We start from the raw sequence: 9,602 nt of genomic DNA, 5'->3' as shown, positions 1-9,602 counted from the left end.
GCTATGGGCAGCAGTAACCCTTTTATAGGGTTAGCTGCTGCCTTATTAACCAATGAACATGTGCAACTAGTTCAACTACCAACCAATAAGAACAGTCCAAAAGTGGCCAATCAGGGACTGGTTCTGGCCCAATCCCAAGTTGTTGTACAAGGACCAATCAAGTGTGCAGGTTTTCAACCCCTAATTTGCATTCAGGTTATTCACTTTTATTGATTCACAACACCCCTCCCCTTGGGTTCCGTTTGAGGGGAGCTGTGATAAAATCCTCAAGATAGGCAGGCCGTTTGGTCTGCCTGGAAGATTTCGAGGCTCCACCGGGTTTTGTCCAACGTCCGGTTCCGGTGGAGCATTTGGATGACCATTGTTAAGTTCTATTTCGCTGCACGGTGATTCCGTGCTGCATTCACTGTGGATGTCTCTGCTGCTGCGTGTTTCTTCAGGGTTTTGCAGTTCGTTTTCCCCCGTATTAAAGTTCCCTGGCGACATCAACTCCCTCCCCGCTTCACGTTCCGGTGCTTCGCTGGGTTGTAGGGCTCCTGTTGACCCGCTATTAGTTGTATCAAAGTCAATTCCCTCGATACTCCCTCCCCCTTGAGTTGTTGAACTGGGAAATTCATGGCCACTGGGTGATAATCTCGATCGGAGTTGGTCTATGTGGCGTTTCCACACCCTCCCATCGTCTGTTAGCAAGCGGTAAGATCTAGGCCCGGTGAGGTGGGTAACGGTTGCGGGTATCCATAACGGGTCGCCGGAAAAGTTTTTTGGCAAAGATTAAATCGCCTACCTTAAATTCCCGGCATTTGCTGCTGGAGCCGACAGGTTTTTCTGGTGCGAAAGCGGGGTGGAGTCAGTCCAGGTGTGATCGTATTTTCCGCCCCATAAGAAGTTCAGCGGGTGTTTTGTTGGTCATGCTGTGAGGCGTGATGTGCTGCAATAAGAGGATTCGAATGATTTTCTCGTCGATGTTGCCAAATTCCATTTTATGCAGGGTCTTTTTCACAAATTGTACCATGCGTTCTGCACGTCCATTCGTCGCAGGGTGCACGGGCGAGGTCAGCGCATGGCGGATGCCCCGATCAGCCAGATATTGTTCAAAGGGCAATGCAGTGAACTGCGGGCCGTTGTCCGAAACCAACACGTCCGGAAACCCGTGCGTGGCAAATAGTCTGTAAAGTTTATTAATAACTGAGTCGGTTGTAGTTGTGTGCATTCGATGAATTTCGAGCCAGTTAGAATAGGCGTCGACAGTAATCAGGAAAGTGTGACCTTTGGTAGGCCCCGCAAAGTCAATATGAATACGGGACCACGGTCCCCTCGGTGTTTCCCATTCCGTTGGGCTCGCTTTCGGTGGGGCGTTGCTGACCTCCTGGCAACATTGGCACGTAGCGACCCAGGCCTCGATTCTTTTGTCGATTCCTGGCCACCAAGCGTAGCTGCGTGCGAGTGATTTCATCCGCACAATGCCCGGATGTCCCTCATGCAATACTGCCAACACAGTCTGTTGCAATTTGGCAGGGATTACGACTCGATCGCCCCACAAGATGCAGCCTTTTTGGGAAAACAGCTCGGTTTGGCGGGCTTTGAAGGGCGCCCATTCAGGTGCAATTTGGTCCGTCGGCCACCCCCGTTCAACCCAGCGTAGTATGTGTTGCAGAACTGGGTCACGTTTCGTTTCAAAAGCAATGTCTCTAGCCGTCAAGGGTGGTGCCTGTAGTGTTTCAATCTGTAGTGTTGAGAGGGTTGGGGCTGGATCCACAACAGCGTCTGGGAGCGGTGTTCTGCTCAATGCATCGGCGTGGAGAATCGATTTCCCCGGGCGGTGCTGCAAAGTGTAGTTGTAGGCCGCCAGGAATTCAGACCAACGGGTCATTCTAGGGGACAATATATACGGGGTTGGTTTATTACCCGCAATGATCCCCAGTAGCGGTTTATGATCAGTGATTATTGTAAATGCACGACCATAAACATATTCGTGAAATCTTTTAACTGCAGCAACAATAGCTAAAGCTTCTTTGTCCAGCTGACTATAATTGCGTTCAGCTTTAGCTAAGGTTCGCGAAAAAAATGCGATTGGGGCTTCCGCTCCGTTTGGTAACACGTGGGCCAGAATTGCCCCAACCCCAAAAGGTGATGCATCACACGTGATAGTGAGCGGCAGAGTCTCGTTGTACTGCATAAGTACTGAATCAGAAGTTAGCAATTTCTTTACTTGTTGGAAAGCATGTTGTTCCCGTTGTCCCCAAACCCACGTTGCTTTTTTGTCTAATAGTCTATGCAATGGTTCAGCCACTGTTGCTTTGTGGGGTAAAAACACATTATAGAAATTGATAAGTCCAAGGAACGCCTGTAGGTCTGCCTTGTTCCTCGGAGTGGGTGCCTTTTTAATTGCTCGTAATTTGTCTTCGGTGGGATGAATTCCTTGGCTGTCCAGGAGGTATCCCAAAAATTCTACTTTTTCGGTACATAAGTGGCATTTATCTTTTTTTACTCTGAGGCCTGCATTTTGGAATCTTCGTAAAACCTCTCTGAGTCATTTTTCTAGGGTGTCTTTGTTAGGTGCGGCGATGAGTACATCGTCGAAATATGGGACAACGCCTTTTATCCCTTGTAACAACCTTTCCATTAAACTCTGGAAGATTCCAGGGGCGACGCTTACTCCGAATTGGAGCCGGTTGCATTTAAAGGCGCCCCTATGTGTTACGATCATTTGTGCCTCATCTGTGGTTGGGTCTACAGGCAGTTGTTGATATGCCTGGGCTAGATCTAGTTTGGCGAAAACTTCCCCGCCGCCCAGAGAATGGAGTAAGTGTTGCACTACCGGTACTGGATAAGCACTTTGCTGCAGTGCGTGGTTTAATGTGGCCCGGTAGTCTCCGCAAATTCTTAGGGACCCATCAGGCTTGATTGGCGTCACTATGGGGGTTTCCCAACGGGCGTGGTCGGTGGGTTCCAGTACGCCCTGCGCTATCAGCTTATCAAGTTGTTCGTCGATTTTAGGCTTTAAGGCGAACGGCACCCGACGCGGCTTAAGGCGGATGGGTGCTATTTCAGGGTTCAAGTTAAACGAGATTGGGGTCCCCTTATACTTGCCTAGTCCGTTCGCGAAAACGTCTTTGAATTCTTGCATGAGGTCTTCCTCCCAATCGACACTTTCGGCCTTGTGGACTCCGGCTACAGTGATTCCGAGCGGCCTGAACCATTGGAGGCCTAGAAGACTAGGCCTGTCGTGGTCCACGACAGTCAGTGGTAGTGCGACGGTGCGGTCCTTGAATGAGACCTGGAATCTGCGGGACCCGACGACGGGGATTTGGTTGCCCTGATAGTCTTTGAGTATAACCCTTTGAGGGTTAAGGTCTTGGCGGCGAATCGTTGGAAGGAGCTGTTGGAGCGTTTTCCACGACACCATCGAGAGGGAAGATCCCGAGTCTACCTCCATCACTCAAGGTTTGTTTTTGATGGCGACCTTTACTCGGATTTTCCCGGCATCAAGGGATGTAGCGTGGCCTATGGTGATTGTTTGGTGGGTCTCTTCCCACCTGGTTTCCTCACGCCTGGTGGAAGTGGTGGACGGCTTGTTTCTGTAGGAGTGGTTCACTTTTTCTCGGTGTGTGCCGAAGAATCCAGAAGACTGGAATTCGGCCTGTCGTGGTTTGGAGTTCTGTTTGCTTCTGCAAACCTTTGCAATGTGTCCACGTCTCCCGCAATGGCGGCAAAGTGCGTCAAGGAATTTGCAGCCGGATCGTGGGTGATTCGCTCCACAGCCGGCACACGGTCGAAATGAGTGCTGTGAGGATTGCTCTCTCTCTGTTCGAAGTCAGTTGACCTCTTCCTCATCGCTGTCGGACAGGGACTCTAGGTCTTCGTGGTGAGTTGATACCGGGTGTCTCTCTGAGCGAGGCGAGGTATCAGTGGCGAGTTTACGTAGCGGTGCATTGGTGCGGCGCATTTGGGCTGCTGACTTCTTTGTTGCCTCTGCTGCTGAGGCTTCTTTAAGGGCATCGGTGAGGCTGATGTCCCCCTTAGCCATAATTTTGCTCTGGATAGCGCCGTCTTCTAGGCCCAGAACCAAACGGTCCCGGAGGGCTTCTTCCAGGTCGGCGAACCCGCAGAGGCCTCCTAGGTTCCGGAGGTCTGCGATGTAATTGGCAAGGCTTTCGCCCTTCCGTTGATCCCTCTGGTAATATTCGTGTCTTCTCACTAGGGTTGGTACGGAGGGCGCATAGTGAGCCCGTAGTAACGGCTCGAGGACGTCCCAGTCCATTTCTTTTACCTCTGCTGGCTTGGCAAGCGACTTTGCCATTTTAAACACGGTTGGCCCACAATGCGTTAGAAAGATAGCTCTTTTTTTGCCGGATGTTGCATCTTTCAAATTGTTAGTTTCTAGAAACATCTGGAACCGATCCATGTAGGCCTCCCAGTCTTCGGTTTCTGGATTGAATGGAGCGGGTGGTACGGCACCATAAATCACATGTGTCAGAGTTGGCTTCAACTGGGATAATGTCAACATGTTGCTCCTAATAAATCTTTTGGATTCTTTTGAAGTTTGGCTTGAGGTTCATGATTTAAATAGGGCAATTGTCAGAACCCTGACACCCTGTCTAATAGTAAACATTGGGCCTGTTTGTGATTTTCTTTTCTAGTCAGTTCTTTTCTTTCTCCATATATGAATCCTGATTGGAGCTGATTTAAAAATTTTAAAGCTTTATATTCTGAAGTTGGTTATTTATACAGCATCCTGTGTACAGTTGTCATGGTGACAATTCCCACAGCATAGTCCATGATGAGACATGATTTCATGCCACATCCCCCCAGAAACTGGTTTAGGGGGACCTTGTGGAGCTTCTTTTTTTTTTTTTTTTGATGGTGGAGTGATACCTCTTTGGCCTACTCATCTGTGAATATTTTGAGAATTCACCCAGGGTTGGGCTCCAAAAATTTTAGCAACAGGTTCTCTGCCCGATTACTGGTTCGGCATGGCCATGGTGGGCATGGCCTAGTCGGTCTCCTGCACCACCATGGTGGGGAGGCATTTTCACCTCCCCCGGGCTCCAGAGGCACTCTGGAAGCCCTTCCGGAACTTCTGGGAGGTCCATTTTTTGCCTTCCCTGAGCCTCCATGCAGGCCCTGCACTTACCTGGCATGCAAAATAGGCCACATGGAGACTCCTGGGAGGGGTGGGGTGAGGTGGGAGGGGTGGGGCAGGGTGGGTGGAGCTGGCCAGGGTGGGATTTGCAGGTTCAGTGAACTGCACAGAACCTCGGCTAGAGGATCACCCAAACCCATGCAAACTCATAGTAGACCACCCCTGAATTCCCCCATCCCTCCCCTCAAAGATTGCCAAGTGCTTGGTAGTATGTTTGGGAGTCCCTATGTTCCTGATGTCTCTGGGTCAGGTTTTGTCTTGTAATTGCATTTCTTATCTGGAAGGGATGCACATTGATTTTGTCAGAGTATATTCATGAACTAGAATAGAGCATGGTAACAAGGTCAGCCAATGAATAGGCATAGCAACTAAATCAGCCAATGAGAACCGTTTGGAAACTAGAAGTAGCCTAGGAAATTGAAACTAGAAGAAGCTTAGGCATGGCTCTTTGTTAAGCTCTGCAGCTCTGAAGCTCTGAGTCTATCTGTTGAAAATGAAACTGCTTCTCTCCTCTTGCTTGCCTGATGAACTAAAGTAAAAGAGAAAATAACTTGCTTGCTTCCTGAAGACTGGAGGTCTGCTCTGAACTTGAAACATGTTTCTGTTTGAGTTTGCTCCATGTTGGAGAAATCTACAACTGGTCTGTAAAATCTACTTATTATGTTTATAAAGATGTTAAATTGAAGCATCAGCCATCTGTGCTTATTTTTCTGGCACTGAATTAACACTGCAAAACTCTGGACAGATTTGGCTGTTGTGAGCTATAGCTCTGCAGATCCAGATGAAGAAATAGGAAAGGAAAGGATAGGAAAATGCCTCAATAGTCGATAACCAGACTGGAATTTTCAAATAACATTGTCTTTTAATCTTCTCCCAATTTAACCACAGAGACTCCCGTATATGATAGTTCCCTTATACCATAGAAAAGCATGCCACCCCAACAACTAGTGTCAACAATCTAGTCTTTCTTAATGTTATCCATTCCTTAGCCCACATCAAATTTGTAGCTTGGTAATACAACTCCCAATTAGGCAAACCAAATCCTCCTCTAATTCTAGCATCTTGTAAAAGTTTTAATTTTATTCTCGCTTTCTTACCTTTCCATATATATTTCAACACAATTTTATTTAAGTCTTCAAAATAGTCTTTTCCAAGCCTAATTGGTATTGTTTGAAACAAGTATAAAATTCTGGGTAGAATATTCATCTTGATTGTTGAGATTCTCCCTATTAATGACAATTGTAGATTTTCCCATTTCATCAAATCTAATGCTATCTGTTGTTTAAGTTTAATGTAATTGTTCTCTTTTAATGTACTACATCTTGCTGTCAAATGTATCCCCAAATACTTAACCTTGTTCGTAATTTGAATTTTCAAAGGTCTGCCAGCTCTTCTTTTTGTCTTAGTAGCATATTCTTTGTCAAGATCTTTGTTTTATCTTTGTTTATTTTCAAGCCAGCCACCTTACCATATGCCTCTATCTTTTCCAATAATTTCGGTGCTGTTTCTAATGGGTCTTCCAAAATAAAGGCCAAATCATCCACAAAGGCTTGCAATTTAAATTCTTCCTTTTTAATTTTCATTCATTTTATACTTTTGTCGTCTCTGATATTTCTATTCAACACTTCCAAAGTTAATACAAATAGCAAAGGTGATAGTGGGCATCCTTGTCTTGTGCCTTTTCTTATATTGATAGAATCTGTCAATTCTCCCTCTATCATTACCTTTGCCGTTTGCTTGTGGTATATGGCTTCTATTGCTTGAATGAATTTTCTGGCGAAGCCCATCTGTTCCAATAATAGTAGCATGAATCTCCAATTCACATTATCAAATGCCTTTCGTGCATCTAAGAATATCAAAGCCATTTGCTTTTCGGGGTGTGCCTCATAATATTCCAAAGTATCCAAAATTACTCTCATATTATCTTTGATTTGTCTCTTTGGCAGAAATCCATTTTGATCTGGATGGATAAAGTTATTTAAGTATTTTTTAAGTCTTTCTGCCAAAATTGAAGCAAAAATTTTATAGTCTGCATTTAATAAAGAAATAGGTCTATAATTCTTAATTTGCTGTAATCAGCCTCTTCTTTTGGGATAAGTGTAATATAGGCTTCTGACCATGTTTTAGGTATCTTCTTCTTTGACATAACTTCGTTCATGACTTCTAGCAATGGAAGGCTCAGCGATTCTTGTAATGTTTTATAAAATTCTGCCGGAAGCCCATCTGGACCTGGTGCTTTTCCCTTATTTTGCTTCTTAAGTGCTTCAGTTAATTCCATCATTGTTATATGGCTTTCTAACATTTCTTCAGTCTCTTTAGGTATCTTAGGTAGATTAGCATTGTGTAAGTACTGTTTAACTTTTTCATCATCAATATTCTCATGTTTATATAGTTGCCCATAAAAGTCTCGAATAATTTCCTTTTCCTCTTCATTGCTGTAACAAACTTGACCTCGATCACCTATTAACTACAATATTTTCCTTGATTCTTTCTCCTTTCTCAATTTGTATGCTAACCATCTACCTGGTTTGTTTGCATCTTCAAAGTAGTTCTGTTTAGCACTTCTGATTTTCTGTGCCAATTCTTCTTTCTCTATTTGACCCATTTTGTGTTTAATTATGTCCAGTTTTAATTTGATGTCTTTTTTCTGTGGCGTTTTCTGTAGTTCTCTTTCAAGTCTTTTATTCTCGTCTTCTAAAACTTTAGTGACTTGTCTTTTCTTGATGTTCCTTTTCCTTGTATATTCTATTATCAAGCTTCTGGCATATGCCTTCATTGTGTCCCAGACATTCTGAATTGAAGTATCTTCTTTGTAATTTTCTCTAAAGAAGAAGGCCAATTCTTTCTCCATCCATTGTGTAAAGTGTTTTTCATTTAAAATAGTATTATTTAGCGTCCATCTCAATCTTCTTTTTTGTCCTTTCCATTTAATTGTCATTGGATTGTGGTCTGCCCAAGTACTTGTTTCAATGTTTGTTTCTTGAATGTTAGATATTAGTTCTGTTGAGATCCAAATCATATCTATTCTGGACCATAATAAATGTCTATTTGAATAAAAAGTATATTGTTTGGTTTTAGCATTTCTTTCTCTCCATATATCTTTTAAGTTTATTTCATCTATCATTTTAAAAAAGCATTTAGGGAGAGTCTTTCTGTTTTGCTTTGTTGTTGTTGCTGTATAGTCCAGTTTATTGTCTACGATTCCATTGAAATCTCCCATCATAACTATATTGACATAGTCCAGTCCAATTATTTTCATGTGTAATTTTTTATAAAATTCTTCTTGTTTATCGTTCGGAGCATAAATTGCAATCAGGAGTGTTTTCATATTATTGTCCATTATTTCCACCATTAATACTCTTCCATCTTCATCAGTATGAATCAATTTTGCTGGGATAATCTCTTTAATATATAAAACCACTCCTCTTTTCTTACATTGAGTCAAAGAAGTAAATATTTTCCCTAATTTTGGTTTTACGAACAGTTGTTCATATTGTTTTTTAATATGTACTTCTTGTAGGCAAATTATATCAAATTTTAATTTCTCTAATTTATGAAAAGTTTTCCTTCTTTTAACAGCTGAATTAAGTCCATTTATATTCATTGTAATCAGTTTTTTCTCTTCCATGATTATATTTTGTAGTTAGGTTTGGCAGCTCTCATAGATCTTGGTTCACGTTGTTCTTTGATTTCCACCTGTCCACCTACTGCGCCTTCTTCTTTTTCAGTCCCCATTTGGTCCTCTTGAAACTCGATTAGTGAGATCTCTTTTTCTGCCTCTTCCTCTCTCCTTCCAAAATATTCTGCGTAGAATAATTCTGCTTTCTCAATTAAATCAATTCTATGTCTCTGTTCTTGCCATGTAAACATTAATCCTTCTGGAATCAGCCATCTATAATTCACCTCTTTTTTCAATAACATTTTAGTCAGGAATCGATATTATCTTCTCATCTCTCTCACTCTTCTAGGTATTTGTTTTAAAACCACAATCTCCTTTCCTTTATATTTCAGCGTTTTCTCTCTTACCACTTGTAATATTTGTGTTTTAATGGCTTTTTTTGTAAATCTAATGTGGACTTCTCTTGGTAGGTTGTTTCTCATCTCATATCTTGTAAAGACTCGGTATACCTCATCTACTCCATCCATCATCTTCTCCTCTGTTATTTCCAAAGCTTCAGCCAGTATTTCTATCATTATCTCAGCTAGATTTTGTCCTTTTTCTTCCTCTATATTTTGAAATCTGAGATAAAATTCTGATCTGTCCATCTCCCACTTCAGCATCCCACTTTTGTCTTGTTCAACCACTGTTAATCTACTATCAATGTTTCCAATCTTCTTGTCTCTTTGTTTATCTTATTCTTTAATTTTTTGAAATCTCTCATCATACTTCGCCATCATTTGTTGAATATTTTCCCTTTTTTCATCGGTCTTCCCTGTTCTTTGATCAATGTTCTCTGTT

This window comes from Notechis scutatus, unplaced genomic scaffold, assembly GCF_049901735.1.
Source record: "Notechis scutatus isolate UNSWTSFEM ecotype Mainland unplaced genomic scaffold, rNotScu1.2 NSCUSCF46, whole genome shotgun sequence".
Taxonomy (NCBI): Eukaryota; Metazoa; Chordata; class Lepidosauria; order Squamata; family Elapidae; genus Notechis; species Notechis scutatus.
Note: the sequence above shows the minus strand (reverse complement) of the source record.